The sequence below is a fragment of the Ovis canadensis genome, chromosome 21, assembly GCF_042477335.2.
Source record: "Ovis canadensis isolate MfBH-ARS-UI-01 breed Bighorn chromosome 21, ARS-UI_OviCan_v2, whole genome shotgun sequence".
Lineage (NCBI taxonomy): Eukaryota > Metazoa > Chordata > Mammalia > Artiodactyla > Bovidae > Ovis > Ovis canadensis.
In genome coordinates, this window is record NC_091265.1 from 40,409,368 (window position 1) to 40,433,223 (window position 23,856).

At 40.8% G+C, this 23,856-nt stretch overlaps 1 protein-coding gene across 1 annotated transcript in view; it reads right to left on the reverse strand.

Moving 5' to 3' along the window:
- The window catches only part of HTATIP2 (HIV-1 Tat interactive protein 2), a 39,388-nt gene extending 38,346 nt beyond the window's left edge, over nt 1–1,042 (reverse strand). The window contains exon 1 of the mRNA XM_069565328.1: nt 989–1,042. The gene's annotated coding sequence lies outside the window, so the exon portion shown is untranslated. The remainder of the gene's footprint in view (nt 1–988) is intronic.
- Nucleotides 1,043–23,856: the final 22,814 nt, after the last annotated feature.

Sequence of the window (23,856 nt, forward strand, 5' to 3'; positions counted from 1 at the left end):
AAAGCAGAGAGTGGAATGGTGGTTGCCAGGAACTTAAGATGGGGAGTTGGTGTTCAATGGATATAAAGTTTTAATTATGCAAGATGAATAAGTTCTAGAGAACTTCTGGGCAACGTTTGCAACCCCAAGAATACTAGACTGGGTAGCCATTCCCTTCTCTGAGGGACCTTCCCAATCCAGGTATCAAATATGGGTCTCCTGCATTGCAGGCTGAGCCACCAGGGATGTCCATAGCAACATTAAGAAGGCACATCTCACATTAGGCATTCTTACCACAAAAAAGGATGAGGGAACACAAGGAAACTTTTGAAAGTTAAGAATACGCTTATTACCTTGATTATGGGGACAGTATCATGGGTGTATGCTCATATCCAAAGTCATCAAACTGTATACATTAAACATGTGCCTTTTTTGTATATAAATTATATCTAGCCATTTTTTAAAGTTTTGTTACTTTTCCCATATAATTTTTTTTAAAGTTGATATGTTACGATTTCATTGTTATTCAGTTCAAGAATTTTTTTTTTTTTTTTGGCTGCATGCCATGTGTTGGAATCAGTTTCCCAACCAGGGATCGAACCTGTGGCCCCTGCAGTGGAAGCACAAAGACTTAATCACAGGACCTCCAAGGAAGTCCCAATAAAGCCATTTTTTTTTTTTTTTAAGGAATGCGACTAGATGCTGGGTAGCCAAATAATGACAAATGCCCACTGCAGAGATCTCTGCACTAAAGCATTTTCCAGGCAAAACTGAGCCTGCTTCTGGAAAACATCTCCCTGGGTGTTAAAAGTAGATGATACAGGTGGTCAGACAGCACCACCAACGAATACCAAGAAGGAGCCAAAAGAAGTTCCAAATTCATATTCTTCCCATTTATATGACATGCAGGGGCTCTACTGAGCAAGCAAAACCTCTACAGTTCAGGAAAGATCCAGTAGGTAGGGATGGGTGAACATCCTTATAATATTTATGTCTGAGATTCACTTACCTTCAGTGAGATCTAAAATAAGAACTTGAGAGTTTTCAGAGAATCCTAGAAACTCCAATCTGTAAAAAAAATCATTAGAAATCAAATAGCACACTGGCTTGAAAACATTTTTGCTGCAGACACACTTCTTCAGAGCCTGATAAGGAAAGAAGATAAAAGCGGGGTCACTATGGCTGATTCTTGTTGATGTTTGACAGAAAACAACAAAATTCTGTAAAGCAAGCTCATTAAAAAGTGGGGTACAATTCTAAGCCACCCGTTCAGCTTCCCCTGCTTCATCCACACTCTCCCCAGACAACTCTCTTGAGTCACTCGTGCGATGCTATGAGAGTCACCTATTATTGCCAGATAGCTGGCCTAATAAGCCTGTCCTCAAACTCAATGGTTTCTAACAAAGAGCATTTATTTTAAATCATGCAGTTCTACAGAAAGCATGGGGTGTGGCATGGATTAGGTGAAGGAAGGGTAGCTGGTTAGAGTTTAATGGGAGCAAAGAAGGCCCTGCTAGCTTAATATACATTGCAAATTGTTCCACCGATAATGCCCACCTTTGGGTCCTCTGCCATCCCTCCTATTTCTATCACATTCTACAAATTTATAGACTAACTATTCAGTGCTTGACCCTACCTTGATAATTGAGAAGCAGAATTCAACCAGTGGTGGGAGCTTTTGGCACTAATTTACACTAAAGAAAAAATGACTTCTTGGATCTGTTCTCTACATGACTGGTAGGACTTGCAACAGAGAGTACAGATGTCCAAGTAGATGAGAGCTGTAAGAAAGACACTGTTGCATAGAGGTGGTTGTTGTTATTTAGTCGCTCAGTCACATCCGACTCTTTGCGACTCCACGGACTGTAGCCTGCCAGATTCCCCTGTCCGTGGGATTTCCCAGGCAAGAATACTGGAGTGGGTTGCCATTTCCTTCTCCAAGGAATCTTCCCTGACCATCTCCTGCACTGCCAGGCATACTTCACCTCTGAGCCACCTGGGAAGCCCATTGTGTAGAAGGGCAGGACATAAACAGGGTGGCCGAAAGTCAAGTGAGCCTATTTTGCCAAATTCTGTATCTTATACTTTTTTTTTTTTAAAGATATTTCCCAGGACGTGTAATGCAGAGCTGTATATTCAAATCATGAAATAAACACTTCATTAACTTGTTCATTCATCAAATACCCATGCACCTCCTCTCTCCCAGGCAGCAGGAACTTGTCAGCTGATTGATCTGTCTAGCAAAACAGTGATTCCAAGAGATTATCACCATTTTTCTTCAACCACTACTTTCAAAGGACATTGAAAACACAGATCTGACAGGATAAAGGGCCAGGCCCTGTGAACTAGAGGGTTTAGTGCAAATATCAGAGATTTCCATTATCATCAGTATCCCTGTAGATAGAGGAGGAAGGGGCTTAAAACATGATCCCTGCTTCAGGTTCCAGGACGATAGAGACTTGGAGGATGATCAAAGCTATTTTTTGATCATGTGATCATTTACTGTATCTCCAGGTACTATGGTAGGTGCTGAGGATACAGCAGTGAATGAGACAGGTGCATTCTGTGTCCTTGTGGAAATAAACTCTAGTGGACTGAGGGTCAAGGGCCATGTGGTGATTGTAATTTCTTTGATTCAATATTTACTGAGTGTTTTTTCTGTACCAGCCCTGTGCTAGACATATAAAGATGAAAAAACAAAGCAAACCAATGACAACCATCCATCCTCGCTTGCCAGGTACTCACAGACACAAAGACAGCAGCTAGGCTGACATGTGAAAATCACTACTGTCCAAGATGTACTTTAGAGCTCCAGGGTACAGACGAAGTTGCTCTTACTTCTAACTGGGGAGAAGGAGTCAGAGAAAACCACAAGGAAGTTTTGACATGGACTGAGCTTGGAAGGACAGAGTAGAGCTCACCAGATGGATCTGTGAGGTTGGGTTAAGATTTCATCCTTAGGGTTAACAATGGGCCATTCAAAATGTTGCCGCTTCTGAAAACACACCAAGAGAAACAGAAACAACTGCAGCAAAGCAGATTTAGGCTTCATTTGATTCATTTACAAGCACAGTTGCTTAAAAATTAGCTTTCCCTCTGATTTTGTTAATATGTCCCCAGAGAGACCACTCCAGTACCAGTCCAGATATTGGGTGGCTGTTGACAAGACTGGCTGATGTACTGACTCTTCTACTTATGTCTTTAAACTTTATCTCTCCTACATGTTGTTTACCAATTTGAAAAAAGAGAGAGAGAGGATGGAGAGAGAGTGAGAGGGAGGGAGGAGAGAGAAAGAAGGGAGGGGAGGGAGTAAAGGATAGAGGTTGATTCTGGGGGCTCATTCATTTGGAGATTAGAACCTAGTGCAAAAGAGACACTAGTTTTAGAAAGGAACAGCACGGACTGGCACCAAATGAGGTATGAAAAAAAGCATGTGGAAAAGGTGAAAAAAATAACAATCAAGTAAGGGACTGAAAAGCTCTGAGAGGAGTAAGTCAGAGAAGAAAGGTGACAAGCAGCACCTGGTACAGATGACCTAATTCCCCAAACAGGCTAGGCTGTTGTTCTACTTACTAGGAAAAAAGTTAAAAACAGAAAAAAAAAATGTAAAATGTCACTTCTGTGCACATAATCACCTACAGATAAAAACTGCTTCAGCAGAGTGAAAGCAATTAAAAATTGGCAGTTTATAGGGTAGGAGTTGGGAGGGAGGTTTAAGAGGGAGAGGATGAGTGTGTACTTACAGCTGATTCATGTTGTTGTATGGCAGAAACCAGCACAACACTGTAAAGCAATTATCCCCCAATTAAAAAAAAAAAAACACTGGCAGTTTGCAGAGAAAGAAAATTAAAATTTCACATTTTGTGTGACGTAAGCAGTCCTGCAAACAGGCTCCTCTAAGCCAGCTGAGATTGTGCTCTGGGGGTCGTTGCCTTTAAAGGTCTACCAGGCTCATCTCCTGACGTTCTCTGGAGCCTTAGGCCCAGAGCAATTTCCAACTTTGCTCTGATTCCTACTTTTCATTCTCTCTGGTTCCATTCAAAAATCTCTTTCAGCCTTTTTTTTTTTTTTGCAAGAAAACAGTGGAAATAAGCTCCTGGGGAAGATGAAGCTATTCTATTTTTGATTGCTATGGCTGAGTCCTAGAAAGTTCCATTCCTTGAAATGTCTGGCTTATAGGCAGCTGCACATGACCTGATTTTCAAATAGAGTCCCAGACCATCCCTTCCCCAGGGGATTTGCCCTTTAAGCTGCACAGCCGACAGGCATCAAATGATACCCATCCCGACGCTGGGAGCCCAGAGAGAATTTTTCCGTTTCGCAGCTGAACCAAACTTCACAAATGCACCAGGGGAAGAACTGGTAAAAGGTTGAGCTGGAATGACTGTCTTCAAATTGGAATACTAATGATGACCTTTAATGAAGCCTGACAGTACAATCTGTTTCTCATTGTTGTTTAAGTGCCGGCTCCCAAGCACACCCTGGTTTTCAAGGAAGGGACAGACTGGGATAAATGGGCCCTGCTGGTGTGCAGGCCTGAATACAGCTGATCTTTCAGCTGGGATTAAATTAATTAAAGTGATTCTCTTGGCCACAGAATTCGTCTTTTTATCTGTCATTATTGTATTGTTGATTAATCTCCAGTGGAGGCTAATTGGAATCTGAGCTTTCGGAGGCGAGGGATCTTGGAGTGATTGGGATGAAATTGTCCTCATTTGGAATGGCGAGAACAGGAAGGGTTGTCTTAGTTCCAGACGTGAAATAAGTTTGTTAATTTAAGATCTCCATCAGAAGACTACAACAGCCCAAGGCAAGAATAGTAAGGCAAAATGAACCTATATGGAGAAAGCTTTAGCTGTGTGGGCTTTGCCCCAGATTAATAATCAATAGAATAGTCGCTAAGAAACCTACTATAAGCATGGCTTTGTGCCAGGAAATTAGAGGGACCCATTCATATGCCATGGCTCCTTAAATTGGGTGCGCTTTAGTTAATGATCTGCCTGAGTCCCGTGCCCTAGAGGAATCTGGAAAAAACTTGAAAACTCATCTAGTTCAAACTCTCATTTTACACATAAGATGGAAGCTATAGTCAGCAGTGATGATGCTCATCAAAGCTAGGGTATTTCTTGAAGTGGGAAAAAGGTGCCAGGTCATGACTGGAAAATCAAGATGTCAGCTGGGTTCAAAGAGAACACCATTTCCCCTTCTTCTCTGAAGGCTGGGATGAAACTGGAAGGATGACCCAAAGAGAGATATTGGAACTGGGAATCCATGAGAAAACAAGACAAGCTGAGACAACTTGCAAGGGAAAAAAAGAACCAAAGTTCTGTTTGTATTAGTAAAGGCTTTTTAAGTTGCAAGTGGCAGATATTTGATTATCCTTGGCATCCATGGCCACTCCAGGGAGGTATATTCTAGTGGAATTCCTATTCTGAAGGCTCTGCTGCTGCTGCTGCTGCTGCTGCTGCTGCTGCTGCTGCTGCTGCTGCTGCTAAGTCACTTCAGTCGTGTCCAACTCTGTGTGACCCCATAGACGGCAGCCCACCAGGCTCCCCTGTCCCTGGGATTCTCCAGGCAAGAACACTGGAATGGGTTGCCATTGCCTTCTCCTCTGAAGGCTCTACTGTTAAGCCATTCTCTCCTGTAAGTTTGAATTCTGGCATCTAGGTATTGACCAAAAAAGCTGGTTGACAAGGGGATATACACATAAAAATTATGACTGATTCACATTGTTGTGTGGCCGAAACCAACACAACACTGTAAAGCAATTTTCCTCCAACTAAAAAAACAAAAAGCTGATTGATTTCAAGACATTATTCTGCAAGCTTCTGACCTCTCTGGCAATAACAACACATAAAATTGCAGTTGGCTGCTCCCGTTAGTATTCCGTGACCCTGAACTCAGGTCCAAAGTCTGAGATCTTATCTGTGATCCTTACGTGTAGACATCACCATTGCGGTTTCTGTCTCTTAGCAACAGTCTTCCCAATTTAACGAATTCTCACTCTGATAGTAGGTGACACTTCAGCCTCTGCTAAGCAAAATAAAAGCCTGAGGTAGGAAACAGGTGATGTTTTCTTACCTCCAGGCTGCGTCTCAGTCAATGGCCGTCTCCAACAGAGCCAGATGGAGAGTGCACGACAGGAAGGAAGAGCAGAGCAGGTCTGGCTTCCCTGTTCTATGGTTCTACCCGCATCCCAATGATATTTCCTATTCTGTATTCCATCTCCTTCCTCCTTTTCTTTGTTGTCACTCTTTTGTTTTTGGTTGCACTGGGTCTTCGTTGTTGAGTGTGGGCTTTCTCTAGTTGTGGAGAACAGGTCTACTCCGGGTGCGGTGCACGGGCTTCTCACTGCTGTCGCTTCTCCCGTTGCAGAGCACAGTCTCTAAGTGCCTGGGTTTTGTAGCTGTGGATTCCTCCCGAACGAGGGATCGAACCCATATCCCTCGAATTGGCAGGTGGACTCCTAACCACTGGGCCACCAGGAAAGCCTGGTCCCCTTCCTTTGTTTGTACGGCCTAAAGAGTTGATAAAGGATTCATGTTTTCCAGCTCAGGCAGATACAACCATCTTGAATGGCTGGCCACAGCAAAAAGGGTATCTCAATAATGTGCCTGTGTTGCTCTTGGTGTGTGTCAGAAACTCACAAAGGCTCAGTCCGGAAGCAGCCACCTCCACCATACGAATGTGGGGAAAAGGGTGTCCCTTCTTCGCTGGAACTCACCTGGTAGAGGGTGGGGAGAATCCCAAGCGCTTCACCCTCCTGGGGCCACTTCCGTTGCTGCTGCTGCCACACAGGTGGGGAGAGAGGTCTGCTGTTTCCTTACTGGCTCTTGCCTGGAGTAAGCCAGGGAACATTAAAAGACCTCTGTCCCACAGGATTCTCTCCTACAGGTCCTTGAAAGCATGAACTTTCCTCAGAGCCTTTTACATCTGTATCTACTTGTAGGTTTCAGGGTGCCCCCGAGTCTGGGACAGGCTGTCCAGGAGGGACAAAGGCAGCAACCTAGGAGATCCACAGCCGGCCTGTCCCTCAAGGACTGGCTTCCCTACCCAGTCCTCCTGCTCTGATCCCCCTCGCAGAGTCCTCTGACAGTTGCTTTACACGTTCTACCCACAATTTTTAGTTGTAGTCAGAGAAAACAATGGGGTGTATTATGCTTATTCCATTCTGACCAAAACCAGAAATCTTCTGTGTTTTTTCATCATGTCCCCATTAGTCTTTGAACACATCTTTGCTTTTGTATTCAATAAGTTCCAGGGTCATCTTATATTTTTCTTGTCCAGCTCTTGAATCAGTCATTTCTCAAGCGTCCTGATTCTGTTTGATAGAGAATGGTATTTAGGAGCCAAGATCTGGGCGCTAGATCGCTATTTGCTGTTGCTACTACTTTTGGGTTTTGCTTCTTCCAGACCCTTTCATGGCTCTTGGGTCCTCTCAGTGATCAGACCTTAAAAGAAGCAGCCATGGTACCACAGATAATAGTGCTACCTGGCTATTTATATATAAGTTTAAAATAATTAAAATTTAATGCCTCAGTTGCAAGAGCTACATTTCAAGTGCTCAACAGTCACATGTGGCTAGTGACAACATTGTCGATATGGAACATTTTGATCGTTGCAGTGCTAGGTAATTTCTGCCCCAAATTTTCTGCATTATTTATTTCAGTTTGCTTATGAAAATGAAGCATAAAACTCAAGTCAAACTTTTCATAACATCGATAAATTAAATATACAAAAAACTATAGTTATCAAAGGAGAAAGAAGGGAGAGATAAATTAGGGGAAAGGGGGAGGGATTAACCAATACAAACTATTGTACATAAAATAGATAACAAGCAAGGATTTACTATAAAACACAGGGAACTGTAACATCTTAGTTTATAATGGGAAATAATCTTTAAAAATACATACATATAACTCAATCACTTTGCTGTACGCCTGAAACTAACATGATCTTGTAACTCAACTATACTTCAATTAAAAAACTAAATATACAACGCCACCTGTAACAAGCATACAAACAACCCAGAATGGGCTTTAGAGCAAAAGAATGAGCAATGCCTTCAAAGTTGCCTTCCAGGCTAGCAGTTTATCTACTTAAAGTCAGTTTTAGCTTTCAAAGAACACCAGAGATTCTAACAGAAACTTCTCAAAGATTCCGTCCAAGCTATATTACCAACTAAAATGAGAAATTTCAATTTTCCTTCTCCATCTGTACTTTTTCCACTTAACCAGTGCGGGAGGGAAGGATACTAAGTGAACACACTGTTGATTACAGAAGATGTATTCTATTAAGAGCAGTTTGATGCATAATGCCCTTCCTCACCAGGGGACTGTAGGATGGACTTGGTCTTGATGAGCTGCTGAAGAAGCTAACATGGTTCTCACTATTTTAGCATTTGTACCAAAGTGTCATAAGTCTAGGCCTGCTGACAATGATTGGTCAGGGAAAAAACAGAGGGAAAAAAATGACATCAAAATTGTGTCAGAGATGAAAGAGGTATATGTCTGTCTGTTCAGTAGCATCAGTCGTGTCCAACTCTAGGGCCTGTAGCCTGCCTGCCTATTCTATCCATGGGATTCTCCAGGCAAGAATACTGGAATTGGTCACCGTGCCCTCCTCCAGGGGATCTTCCAAACCCAGAGATAGAATCCAGGTCTCTTGCGTCTTTTGCATTGCAGGTGGATTCTTTACCGCTGAGCCACTGGGGAAGCCCCCAAAAGGAGGTATATGTGCAATATATGTATATCAATAATATCACATATGTTATTGTATATGTAATATATAATACTATTATAACAATATAATTAAGGGAGATAAGGCACATACAGAGTTTAGCATAAGACTCAGCACAAATAGCAAGCACCTGTTACACTTGAGCTATTCTTTTGATTCCCTTTTTTAAAAAAATGAAAGTTTAGTTTCTGAGTGCAAGTATACTTCTCTTCTTCCTTCTCCTCTTCCTTCTCCTCCTATGATGACCGAGAGAAATTCCATAACTACTTGGCAACCATTTTGGCAAATGTTTTGATTGTATTATCTCATTTAACCCTGAAAACAACCCAGTGGGATAGGTAACATTATTACACTCAGCTCCAGGAAGATTAAATAACTTGCTCAAGATCACACAGCTTGAAAATCATGGAGGAAAAATTTTGTGCATGTCATCTGGCTCTCAAACCATGACTCTTAATCCCAGTGTAAGAAATTCTAAACCAAGTTGTGAAATACTTTCACACCAATGTTGTGTGAAAAGGTTCAGAAAATATTGATCTCAAGCTTTGAAGCCTTGTACATCATAAGACACATACTCTATATACATACAACACGCATACTCTAATATCTAGTGAAAGGAGAGGCTGGGAACATAGATTCACAAACAATGAAGATGATAGCACACACATACAGTCCTCCCTTGGGTGCTCAAGTCTCTCATATAAATGGCATAGTATTTGCATATAACCTACATATATCCTCCTGATACTTTAAATCATCTCTAGGTTACTTATCATTGTCAATACAATGCAAATACTTTGTAATAGTCATCACTGGTTGGCAAGGTCAAGTTTTGCTCTTTGGAACTGTATGAAAAAATATATTTTGTAATATTTTTGATCTGTGGTTGGTTAAATCTGCAGACTCAGAACCTGCAGATACTGAGGGCAGAGTGTATGGTACTTACTTTGTATCAGACTGTTCTCAGCCCTTTATTAATACTCATCCCATTTTCACAATAACCCTATTAGGTAGGTATTATTATTATGCCCATTTTTCAGAAAAGGAAACCAGGCAGCAAGATTTGGTGCCTCACACAACATCTCACACAACTAGTAAGTTTTGGATGTGGGATTTGAACTCAGATACTCTGATTCCAGAGGCCACAGTATATTGTCCCAAATGTGTGCTATCACATAGCTAGTGATGTCAGTTACTAAAGAAGTGATCCAACCACAACAACCACGGCCACAACTTAAAAATTCCCTAAAACTGAAGCTACAAAGTCTTTAGCTTTATCTTAAGAGAAGCATAAAAATAGAACATTTAAAACAGTAAATCCGGTTGCTGTCGGTTGTCTAGTCCCATAGGCTACCAGGATTCTCCTCCACTCCCACGTTTTCTTGTTTTATTATTTCTTTATCACTTCACATAAACACACACACACAGCTCCTTCAGAAAAACTCGACCACTATGTTTGTCTTTCTGAATTATTCTGACCCTTCACACTTGAGACTTGTAGCTCCTTGAGTAGCAATATGCCTGAAACAAAAGAGGAGATCAGTTGAAAAACATGAGTGGATTTTCTTAGAAAATTGCATGCTTCCATCACAGGGCTGTTGTGAGGATCAAAGTGGGAATGTGTGTGATCTCGCTTTGAAAATTCTGAAGGCCTTCAGAAATGGAAGGAGTCATTATTATCACCATACTAAAACCAAAACCCTAAGCTCTCTTCCCAAAACAATTCCCGCAATCACAAAATCAATGGGAAGGCCAGGTCTGTGGTTCATGGTTTTTCTTTATATTGTGTCAGACTTCAGAGTTTTTGTGGTTCTCTAGTTGTTAATATTTGTTTCACTGGCATTGCATAAGACTTGCACAAGCTCATGAAGAGTGTATAGTAAGATTCATTTATGAATGGCCCAACAGATGACACTCTTTTTTTCAGGGAAATTTGCATTTGTCATTGCAATAATTGAATTCACTCCTCAATCCACAAGTAAATTCCTCAAAGAAGCCTTTGTGTTGTGCTTGGGATTAAGAGTATTTCTTTCTATCAAAGCAAGGCAAGTTTTGTCTGAAATGAGTTTCTTTTTGCAGCACACACACACAAAAGTAAATTAGAAAAAGATACTAAGATGATCCTTTGGATATGATGACCTCAGTTGAACCAACTTGCCCTGTGGCCCGAGTAAAGTCATACAATTTATCTGGACCTTGGTTTTCCTCATGACAAAATGGGGAGGGTGAACTAGGATTCTGCGATCTGTTCTAACTCTTATTTTATGATTCTTCCCTTCTGATGTGCCCGAAAGATTAAATGTGGTGCATCTAGGACCTAACGATTGATAAACCTTAATGTTCCAGAAGGAAAAATGAGACTTATTCCAACTTCATTCTAATCAAAATACATTGTATCCCTCAGTTTATAGTTAACAGTGTTTCACATATATTATTTCATTCGATCCTTGCCATAAGCCTTTGCAGTAGCAATTTTTATTCAATTTTATAGATGATGATGGATTTGAAACTTAGAGGGAGTGGTTCAGTGTCGCTTCCAGAATTCCACATTTAATGAATGGTGAGCCCATTCATATAGGTCTGAAGTAGTGTAATTTCTACTAGTCTATGATGCTTGATTATTAATTATAGGAAGAGAATTTTACACTGTCCCTATGGATTACAAATGTTGGTATTGAAAATTATGCTGGTGATCCATATCTTTTCTCATGAAATGATAGTAAGAAACTAGTTGAGCCAGAAAGTTTGAAATCCTATTAGGTCTATTTCATAAACACTGTAAATGTAAATTACAAAAAAAAACCTAAATACTATATCTTGACATTCATTCATCCATGATTTCTTTCATAAATTCAGCACATATTTTTCAAGTGTCTATGATTGCTAGGCATAGTGTTAGGAGGCATACTTAATAAGGCCAAACTCCTGCTCTCATAAAATGTATAACTTAACAGAAAAAAAATAAGCGTTGTCATGAGTGTTCAGCTAGGAAACGGTTAGGGTGCTGTAGCAGCATACAAAACAAGCTTGTGACAATCTGCAACAGTTAGAAAAGACTTCCCAAAGGATGTAGGGTTTAAACTGAGAACTGGAGGAGGAAGAGACTCCTGATGATACAAACGGTGACAGAGAAGTTCCATCTGGAAGAAAGAATACCTGCAAAGGCAATCTTGCTTTTATTTTTGTAAAGTTATTGCATCTTTTTAAAACATGTTTCTAAGATTTTAAAAGTACAAAAATAATATAAGTATGTTGTGCCACATAAAATAACATAAAGGTCTATAAATGATAAAGTTAAAAGACTTCCCTGGTGGTCTAGTGGTTAAGACTGCTCGCTCCCAGCGCAGAGGGTACAGGTTCCATCCCTGATGGAGGAAGCTCTGTATGCCATGCAGCTCAGTCAAAAACAACAGAATGGATAAACAACAAAGTCCTACCGTATGGCACAGGGAACTATATCCAATCTCCAGGATAAACCATAATGGAAAAGAATGTTTAAAAAAATGTACATATGTGTATAACTGAGTCACTTGTTGTATAGCAGAAATTAACAAACATTATAAATCAGCTAAACTTCAATTTAAAAAGATAATGGAACACCCTTTAAAAAAGAATAAGTTAATATTCTCTTTATCTCCACTCTCCTTCCATTTCTACCCAGCCAACATGAATTACTTTTATGTGGAATCTTCCTCTTCCTCTCTATGAAACAATTAATATATAGCTAAATTGTTTCATAATGCTTGGACCCAGACAGGATGGTATTATGTGTGTGTTGGTTGGTTGAAGTCACAAGCCAAGAACAGCTAGTTTCTGTGACCCAGATGTGGCTGTTATAACTGCTTCCGTGATTTTCATCTTTTTTGTGGATGCAAGAACATCTGATTGATTGTATAGTGAAAGTCAGGAATGGATTTTTCACAGGGGAAATGAGTAGCTTTTTAGCATCATAGAGGTTAAAATACCCTCTTATTGGTGAAATTGGTGGTATTCAATTGTATATGGCTTATCCAAAGTCTTTTAGAGACACTGCATTTCCTTGTATGGACAGAGATTAAGACTCCAGCAAGGTCTGCAGCCTTCTCCCTTAGGGTTGGTGTCTGAGGCCTGATCCTAAAGGGTACTGTCCAGTGTGTTCTGGGGGGATTTCTGATGACCCAAAAGACCATAAAGAGAACAGAATCCCAGCCCTGCAGTATTGTCCCATCAGGCTCAAGGGAACCTGCTGTGCAAGACAGTGAGTAAAGCAACTAGAGGGCTTAACTAAGCTTCCAGAACTAGCGATAGGCCTTGTTTATGCTTGTTTGCTAAAAGTGTTTATTTATGCAGCAGAATTGAGTCAGACACTTGCTTTTACTATAGCCCAGTAGTGAGATTATCGAAGACTAACTACCTTTACCTGCCTGGAACTATTAAGAAGTTAGTATTGACTTCTTAGACCGATATGCCCCTAAGAGTGGTACATGTCTAAGCTGACTTAGATAAGTTCAAAATACATATAGATAGACACACATACACACACACGTGTAAAGTTTTAAAAAGTAAAAATATGGCATGCCATATTCGTTTCTGTTTTTTACTAAATACATCATGGTTCACCTGGGTTAAAGGATAAAGGCAATCTACTTTTTTTAGAGGCTGAAAAATAGTCTATAGAATAGACACACTCACTTATTTGACCAGTCACCATATACCACTATTATTGAATATTTCCAATTTTATTTCAGTTTTGTTTTTATGATGATAAGTATTGTTATAACAAACACCCTTGAACTTCAAATCTTATTCTTGTTTTTGTTTCTGTGGAATGTATTTTTTTAAAGTAGGATTGTCAGGCCAAATGCAATTCTAACATATAAAAATGAAGAATATTTTAATAGATATTGCCAGACTGCTTTCCCAAAGGTTACAGTAATGGACAAATTTCCATACTCCATAAATTTATGGGAATGCTGGTTCTCTAGCATCTTCTCCAATTCACAACAGTATTGTTCTTTTTATTCTTTGTCAATTTTATGGGTCAAAATGGTACGTCATTGTTATTATATTTGGCATCTTCCTGACTATTAAGGTTAAGCTTTTTTTCCTTCTGTTTTGAGACTTTGGGATTTCCTCTTACGTGAATTTCCTGTTCATATCATTTGGTAAATTTTAAGGTACCTTTTAAAATGTTTAGTCTGGTAGAAATATTGGTTTTGTTTGCCATACATTTCATATTTTTTCTAAGCTACTACTTGCTTTTGATTTTGTCATGGTGTATTTTGCCATGTTAAAAAAAAAAAACATTTCTTTTCCTTCATGGCTTCCTGGTTTCCTGTGATGAAGATGGTCTCTCATATAACAGGTTTCCTTCAAATATTTTTCAAATTTTTCCAATTTATTTAAAATGTTGAAATATTTAATCCACCTGTAATTCTTACATAAGATACGAATTAAGGGGTCTTTTTCTTCTGAGAGGAGAGAAAATACCATTTATAAAATGGAATGTCTATGTTTACTGAAATAGAATGCTATGTCTCATATGATAAGCTCTCAAATGCACTGTATCTTTTTTTTTTTTTTCAGATTTTTCTATTTGACTCCAACACTGCAGTTTTCCTTTTCTATGTGCTTGCCAATGCTCTGTTGTTAGAACAGAGAGTTGGTTGTTGTTAGAACAGACTTATGGTAAATTTTGCTTTCCTTGGTTAGCTGTTGTTTATTGATAAAAATAAGTTAATCAAGTGAAAAAGCAAATTATTGAAAGCTTATTATTCGTAAGGTGAAAAAACCAAGTGGAAACAGGCAATAAAATCAGTTTTACCTAACCAAGCAACTTCAGAAACGCCCTTTACTTCCCTCAACTTCAGTTTGCTTATTTGTAAAATGGGCATTTATAATTATCACCTACTCCACAGGTTCATTGTAAGGAGCTAAATAAATCAGACAGAGAAAACAGCTTGTAAATTCTAAAGCATGTTACAAACGCCAGTTATTGTTGCTTACATATGTTGTAATACATGTGACCCCCTATTTCTTTATGGACTATTTCTGAGTATGTAAGCAGAATGACATTTATAAATCATGAACCTACTCTGGTTTCTCCATTCAAAATAGAGGAACAGCCTACAAGGCCTTAAAAATCACATGTGTTTTCAAAGTCCTGGCCAATTAATTGGGAAGAACTATAGAAAACAAATGGAGATGATGAACAATGCACTGTGGAAAAGCTGCCTCCCCAAATCCCCAGGTTAAATAGACTTAAGCAGCATCCTACGTTGCAGCCTTCTCTGGGGAGGACTCTAAGAGGATCATTGCCCCATGGCAGGCTGGGTAAAGGGTGAAAGGTTAACAGGCCAATCCCAGGACAAGGTGTTGGCCCAAACGAGGTGTTTGAAACATTTGTTGAAGGATTTAGTCTGCTGAGTTCTTTATTTCCAACAGCAAAAGTATTTAGGGAACAAAACAAGACTTTTGTGTGGAAGAATTCGGGAAATTTAGTTAGGTCCTCTCTTCTCCAAGGGAACCAAAAAGATTAAAAAGTTTCCCCGTATTTTGAGGACACTATTACAGATAAACAGACACACGTGCACGCGCGCGCACACACACACACACACACACACACAAGCTCATTTGTGTTCTGAGAACCAACATTATGCTGGCAAGACTCCTTGTTCAATAACTTTTATTTGGAATTACTTTTCCTGAGAGCAAACAGAAGCACCAAGAATACAAGTGGTTGCCTGATACCCTGACATCTAAACGCTTTAATAGCTCTTTTAAGAGCAATGAATTTTTCAGTAAAAACTAGGTTTGAGGCAAGGGCAGGTAAGAAGGGAACAATTTCAGAGTATGAGGAAAGAAACTCATTGGACGCCTGCCCTCCCCTCACCCTCTAACCCTACACATTCCAAGGCCAGAAAAATTGTCCTCAGTCATGCATCGAAGTCCTTAAACATTGGCTTTGGCCAAATTGTTATTCAAAAGCACTTCTGTAGGAATGAGATCAGGAACCTGGAAAATGACATTTTGAAGGGAGAAAACAGTATTTCTTCAGATGTTTGTACAACATACTCTGAAAAGGCCTCTGGTCAAATTTATCTGGAACCAGAATGTGCATATCACCTTTCTGAATTTTGAAGATGTTAGCAGTGATGGAATGCAAAGGATCACACAGCAAATTCATATGAACTTGGCACCAAACAGGTAGGAGTTCAGCTTGATTTTACAATGATAGGCCAGAAAATTTGTAAAACCAAAGTGACTGTACGAGAAACTAATTCCAAACCCTATAAACTACAAATTTTAACCATATGGATCTGGAAGAAAGGTACATTTGTGGGGAGAGGGTTGCCAGAAGCATTAGTGGCAATCAATGCATAGAAGGAATTGCAAATAGAACTTGGTTATATCCCTTTTTCTCCTTGCCTTAATTAAAAGAAAGGGTAGAATATAAAATCATTTTTTTGCTATGATAACAAGTGTGTTATAATTGTGTATGCTTGTGGGCCAACTTTGAGAGGCACCATGAAAAAATAATAAAAACAGTGTAGTACGGAGATTAGAGGTCATTTCGTCTCTCTCTCTCCCTCCCTCTTGGCTTTTTAGTATGTTACAATATTCCTTGGAAAATAAGTAACAGTCAAAAAAATTAACAAATCCAACTTATTGTAAGATTATCCCCAGGAGGATAAAAGATACTTCTTCCCATAATGGGCAGATAAATTTGCTATTTGCCAGAGGAGATACGCAGATGACACCACCCTTATGGCAGAAAGCAAAGAGGAACTAAAGAGCCTCTTGATGAAGGTGAAAGAGGAGAGTGAAAAAGCTGGCTTTATAAATTCAACATTCAAAACATGAAAATCATGACATCCGGTCCCATCACTTCATGGCAAATAGATGGGGGAACAATGGAAAGAGTGGCAGACTTTATTTTTTGGGCTCCAAAATCACTGGGGATGGTGACTGCAGCCATGAAATTAAAAGATGCTTGCTCCTTGGAAGAAAAGCTATGACAAACCTAGACCGCGTATTAAAGAGCAGAGACATTACTTTGCCAACAAAGGTCCGTCTAGTCAAAGCTATGGTTTTTCCAATAGTCATTATGGATGTGAGAGTTGGACCATAAAGAAGATTGAGTGCTGAAGAATTGATGCTTTTGAACTGTGGTGTTGGAGAAGACTGTTGAGTGTCCCTTGGACTGCAAGGAGATCCAACCAGTCCATCCTAAAGGAGATCAGTCCTGAATATTCATTGGGAGGACTGATGGTGAAGTTGAAACTCCAATACTTTGGCCACCTGATGCAAAGAACTGAGCCATTGGCAAAGGCCCTGATGTTGGGAAAGATTGAAGGCAGGAGGAGAAGGGGACGACAGAGGATGAGATGGTTGCATGGCATCACTGAATCGATGGACATGAGTTTGAGCAAGCTCCAGGAGTTGGTGATGGACAGGGAAGCCTGGCGTGCTGCAGTACATGGTGTCACAAAGAGTCGGACAAGATGGAGTGACTGAACTGAGAAGAGAAAGTTTGTAGAAAATCAAGTTATAACAGGTTTTGTTATAAAGCTATGTGTTTTGAAAGGCCTGGCCAACTTACTAGGAGGAGCTATAACATAAGTGTTTTTTCCCGCATAAAAGAAAATTAGAGAAATTTAAAATTACAGATGTAAAATTTTCTAAGCCTGATTTGCTCATTACACAAACCCTTCTATTCTTTCTGTGTATGCCAAAGATGACTTGCATCTCAAAAACCCTCGTCCAAAGAGGATCCTCACAAAGCACTGAGAAGTCCCCAGTTTTGCCCTGTTAGAAGAGTGAACCTCCTCTGGCAGTGTTCTCAAGTTCACACTGCTGTGAGGACCACAAAGAGAGCATAAATATGGGGACTGTGGGAGTGTAAGACATAAGGGAATGGTGGGGCCTGGAATAATCTGAACATCAAATTCAACTCCTAGGTGGGCAAACAAGGCTCCTGTCTGCTTCTGCAGCTTCACAATCTGTCCCTTGCCCCCATCGCTGCACTCTGGGGCACACATCTCAAATCCAGACATACTGACCTTCTTGCAGAAACCCAAGCAAATATTCTCTTAACCTCACACAGTCTGTTTGGCCTTCCCTTTCCATCATCTTCATTAGGAAAACTCTTACCCATTCTCCAAGACAAATGGTAATATTCTTTTAGACCAGTGGTTCTCAAACTTCTTGGTCTCCAGACTCCTGGACACTCTTACCAATTACTGGGAACTCCAAAGGTTTTTGTTGATGAAGGTTATTATTTCTTGATATTTACAGTATTCGAAAACTAAAAAGTTTTAAAAATATTTATTAGCTTATTAAAAACTAATTATATGTTTTATAAAAAATAACCATTTTCCAAAACAAAACATATTTGGTACGCTTTTTGCAAGTCCCTTTAGTGTCTAGGTTAGTAAAAGACAGCTGAATTCTCATCTCTGCCTTGGCATTGAATCTGTTTAAATAAATATGTTGTTTTTGGTTGAAGTATATGAAGAATATCTGGTCTCACAGATATGTAGTTGGGGAAAAAGTGAGTATTTTAGTAACCTTTGCGGATAACTGGATTTTATTCTTGACATTATGCTCAAACTGGACAAACAATGATTTCTGAAAGGTTAGTTGCCATGTGGAATTTGAAACCATGTCAAAGGAATTCTCATACTGCGTTAAATTAAAATCTCAGTCCACCTGACATTCTGAATGGATCTTTTATCCATGTCTGATTTTGTAACACTAGCATTGGTCATTTGAAAAATATTGGTTCACTAAGGTAAGCAGATCTTCCAAATGTTGATGCATTTCATTACATAATATTGAAACACTGTTGTCATTAATCTTACCACTAATCTTACTGAGAAAGCCTTTTTTATTGGGATATGTCAAGCTCATGATGCGGGGGGCGGAGGCGGGGCTGAGATACAGTTTTTAAAACTTTATCATCACCAAGAAGTACTGTCAATTGTTTCCCTTGAAATGTCAGGCCCACTTCATTCATTTGCAAGAAAATACTCTTTCAAGTAAAAATTGTGTTTCACCAGAAAAGCAGTCCGTTCAGCTCACAGGTTGAACAATCACACAATGCTTTGCCTTGAGGTCATCATCATGCTTTGGTATGAAGAACGCTTTATATATTACTTCCCAGGTCACTACACAGAATGTTAAAAACACGTACTCAAGGGCCAAAATTTGACAATATTAATAATTTGAACTCCTTCCTCAAGGAAATCCATAAAGGAACCTGGAATTTTTTTTTTTTTCCCTGCAAGTGTGCAGTCATGAAGAAAGCCGATACTAGCTGAGCCAGGCCTTCATTCACAGTAAGCCTCCAGTTTTATCACCACTGTTTTTGCACCATCAGTGCAAATGTCAACCAACATAGTGGGAAAAAGGGAGATAGTAGCTTAGAATACTGTGGAAATAGTTTTGATCTCAAAGACCCCCTCCGAGAGCTATTGCACAAAACTGTAAGTAACATGAGGGCGCGGCCTATGTCCAGCGGTGTGCTGAAGTCAGGTGGTACTGGCTTGCAAGAGCTCATGGTTAACTTTTCAGGAATTTTTGCAAGCAGATTGACATCACATTGGCTGTGTGACTATCAGCCAGAGTAGGAATGTTTAATCCACAGAAACCATCAGACATTACAAATCCAGGTCCTTATGGAGAATTGATTGTTAACTGTCTACCAAACACCACTCTCTGTGTGCCTAGTTCTTTGTAAATCAATGTCTTACATTGTTCTTGCCACACATAGGTATTTAATGAAAACCTGTTAAATAAATCAGTTAATCTATTGATGCTACCTTCTCCAGGAGGTTGTCCCAGATTCTCCAGGCAGTCAGTCTCTCCCTGTGTTCTGTTTAACATCCTTACACTGGTTATGCATGCGTGTACATGCATGCTCAGTTGCTTCAGTCGTGTCCAGTTCTTTGTGACCCTGTGAACTGTAGCCCACCAGGCTCCTCTGTCCATGGGATTCTCCAGGCAAGAATACTGGAGTGGGTTGCCATGACATCCTTCAGGGGATCTTCCTGACCCAGAGATCAAACCCACATCTCTTGGGTCTCCTGTATTGGTGGGACATGGCATACAGGATCTTAGTTCCTCAACCAGAGATGGAACCTGGGTCCCCTGACATTCAATGAGATAGAAAGATTATAAGAAGTCTCACATCTGTTCATGCCAGGCTTTTCTGCCAGATGAATTATTGAAACAAAACCAAAACACTTTGATTTCCTGAGCTTTGGGGATTTCAGAATTGCAGAGAAGGAGTGTGGACCATTTTAGGCTTTGGGTTGGCAGAGATGGGCATCTGACCCTGTCTGGTAGTGACCTCTTCAAGGAAACCATCCAGCTGAAGCCAGTCGTCCTCAGATTCCCGTCCTTAGCTGCATGTTCTGCAGACAGGCTGTACAGGACTACAGGGCACACCCCTCTGCAGATGGGAAACTGAGTCATGGTGTCGAGCCACCAAGGAAAAAATAAGATGGGCTAGGTACAACTCCCAGATAGCATCTGCCTGATAGAGTCTGGAAAGCCAGTAACAAGTGATGAATCATGTTGGTAAAATCCCCTCTCACTGCTTCACAGCTGTCTCTCAGGCCCTTCCCGCCTGTGGGGGAGGAAGAAAAGCTCCTCCTGGAGGCCACTCTTACGTTGCTGGGTATGCCTAAACACCCAATGGCCGGATTTATTAACTTCATATCTTTAGTAGGCCTTCACGTCAGACCCACCGCAGGCCTAAAGGTGGCTCCTGGTGGGCCCCCAGCAGGAGGACAAACATTGAGGCTAAGAGTGCAAGCTAGCATGAATAGGCCTAAATTAGGCCGGGCCTAATAACCCGTTTACTAACACCTGTATTAGTCCTCCAGCACTCGGGGCGAACCGCTGTCAGACAAGCTGTAATCCCATAAGCTTTTCATTTGCATACCCCTCATTAGCTGATGAAAACTTGCAGAAGGCAGGTTTCTGCAGCTGGTGGGCCCATTCCTTCACACCGCCTGCCTGGGTGGTTTTGGTAATGAAGTCATGTGAGTGGATGTGAGGTTTATATGTATGGAAGGGATTAAGAGTATTAGAATGTGTGTGAGCTGATGTTGCCATATTCTCTGTACCGGAGCCCAGTAATTGGATGGGAGGAGAAACGGCAGACCCATTAGTTTTGTCTGTTTACTCAGGAGCAGGGTGCTGGAGATTCAATTTTGCTTCCTTGGGTCCCTTGGCTTTGTGAAGCGGGCCTGCTTTGTCTCCTCTGCCCCCCAGCACCTCCAGACCCCAGCCCTGCTAAGGCGATTCAGCCACAAAGGAGAGAGGTCGGTGCCTAGAGGTCTGGGGAAGAGAAAATGCAGCCCCGACTCAAGTACTACTTGAAGGCAGCCCCATCCCGCCTCACCCAATCCTGGGAGAGCGAGCGAGAGATAATTGAAATTTATCAACACTTCTGAGGCCTTTTTTGATTATTTTATTAGTTCTCCACATTTGGGATTAACCATCCTCAGCATCAAAGGCACCGCAGCCTCCTTATTTGGGAAATGAATGGTAAGACATTTCAGAGACTTAGCAAAAGCAATTGTTGTATTTGCCGGGTTTGCATAATTTTAATAGACAAAAAATAACATGAAGGAAAAAAAAAATCATTTCCTGTGCTGTTTGTACAGCTGGAGACAGAGCTCCTTGTGCTCGGTGATGTCAGAGAGGCACCATTGTTTTGCCCCTCACGCCGACAATGCGGTCCCACTAGGGTTGTTCACAAAACTGGACCAGGCAATTCTGCAAACTTTGAAGCTGAACATTGTTTCTGAAATGTATTGGGCGCCACAGATAGAATGATGTTTATTCATCAGCAGGGCTGAGAACTGACTCCCACCGGCAAAGAGCGAAGAAGGGAGGTGTGGATGAGCATGAGGCCAGAGCTTGAAGCCAGAGAAGACGGGGTGGGGGGGGGTTGGGGAATGTGGACTGGGGAATTTTCTTCCTGAAAAATATTGGAGAAGTACAGGAGAACGCTTCAACTCAGACCCTGTGAAGGTTTATGTTATACTTGTAGTTTTCTTTATTAAAAGTTACAGCCTTGACCCCCTCCAAATATTCTGATGTGAAAACTTTATCACTCGCGGAAATATTCCATTTCAATCGAGTTTACATTTTTAAATGAACTTAATGAAGGAAAAAAAGTGCACCAAATGCAAGTCTGAGTTAGATCATTTGCAGGATTTTTAGAGAGATCAAGGCATTCAAGTGAGACTCCCATAGGCAAAAGAGAAACTGCAGTGCCAGTTGTCATCAAAGGTTTCCCTCAGTAAAATCCAACCTTTAAATACAAAGCAAACAAAACACCAAGTCAATAAGCCAGAAAGCACATTTATGTGTTTGACCAATCAGTAAAAGACAAATTTTGCCATTTCTACCTTCCCTTGTCTTTATGATTTTAATTACTTTTTCCATTTCTGTTAAAACAATTGGATCCCCTGTGCTTGACACTCAATACAGTTAACATTTTTGAGTCCCTACTCTCTGCTGTGTTTAACGCAGGGTTAGAAAGAAACAAAGCGTGCAAAATTTCAACCAGTACCCTGTATTACCAGTGGGCAATTAAGGAAATCTGGTTAGGAAGGTGGTGAGGGAAACAAGAGGAGAAGTCTTATCCTGGCTCCTACAATGATTCTTAATGACAGATTCATCAAATGTCAACCTTGAAGATCCTCAAATCCAATCATGCAACCAGTACCCTAAAATCCCCTTTACTCAAGATTCAATAGACCTCCTTATCTGTTCCAAGCATTTTGGACCTATCATCTTCTTCAGTTTTTGTAATTCTGATTTATAACTTGATTACAAATTACAGTTTTTGTAATTCTGATCTTCTAGTCACTTTGCTGCAGTCCATGGGTCGAAAGAGTCGGACACGACTGGGCGACTGAACCGACTGAAGCCACTTTGCATTCCTCTCAAGTTTATCTTTGCTATAGTCCTCATGGGGAAAGAATTGACCATTTTTTGAGCACCTGCTTACACAGCAGGCTTCCCTGGTGACTCAGATGGTAAAGAATCTGCCTGACAGTGCAGGAGATGTAAGACACAGGGGTTTGATCCCTGGGTCGGATGATCCCCTGAAGAAGGGACTGGCTACCCACTCCAGTATACAGAGGCTCAGAGAGGCTAAGCCATGGTCCCAAGGACATACAGCCTTTAAGCAGATCAGCCTAATTACTACTCCAAACCTAGTGGCTTAAAACAATAGCCATTTTCTTCTTTCTTATGGTTCTATGGCTTGGCTGGGAGTTCTGCTGACCTGGCTGGCATAGCTGGGCTGGGTCATCTAGGATGGTCTCCCTCACAGGGCTGGGCCTCAGCTGGGATGGCTAGGACAGCTGGTCCTCCCTCTGCTCATCCATCAGGAGGCTGATGGGGACTTGTTCAGACAGAGGCAGCTTTTCAAGAGAGTGAGAACAGAGGCTGCAAGACTTACTGAGGTCGAGGCTTAGACCTTATGGTCACTTCCCTGCACTCTACTGTTCAAAGCAAGACACAAGTCCAGACCAGGCTTATCAGGTGGGTAAACAGATTCTGCCTCTTGATAAGAGGAGTTGTAAAGAACCTGAGGCCATTTGCAATTGAACTTATGGTCTGAGGTTTCGACTGAGTGGATATATACAAAGCAGTTAGAATACTGCCTGATACAGACTCTGCACAATATAAATCTCAGTTATTATTATTATTGTTGTTTTTAACCCATATGTTACACTGCCTATCTCTATAATTACTAATGTTTATTATGTGCTAAGGCCTGAGTGAGTGAGTGAGTGAAGTCGCTCAGTCGTGTCTGACTCTTTGCGACCCCATGGGCTGTAGCAGGCTTCTCCATCCATGGGATTTTCCAAGCAAGAATACTGCAGTGGATTGCCATTTCCTTCTCCAGGAGATCTTCCCAACCCAGGGATTGAACCCGGGTCTCCCGCATTGCAGGCAGACGCTTTACCCTCTGAGCCACCAGGGAACATTTAAAACAAGAAACTGGATGGGAAAGATTTAATATTTATTTACCACCCATTTATGTAGGCTCTGTGCTGGGTACTTTACATTTTCACTTAATTCTTATAAGAATCCAGTAAGGTAGGTATTATTCTCTGTGGTTAGGTA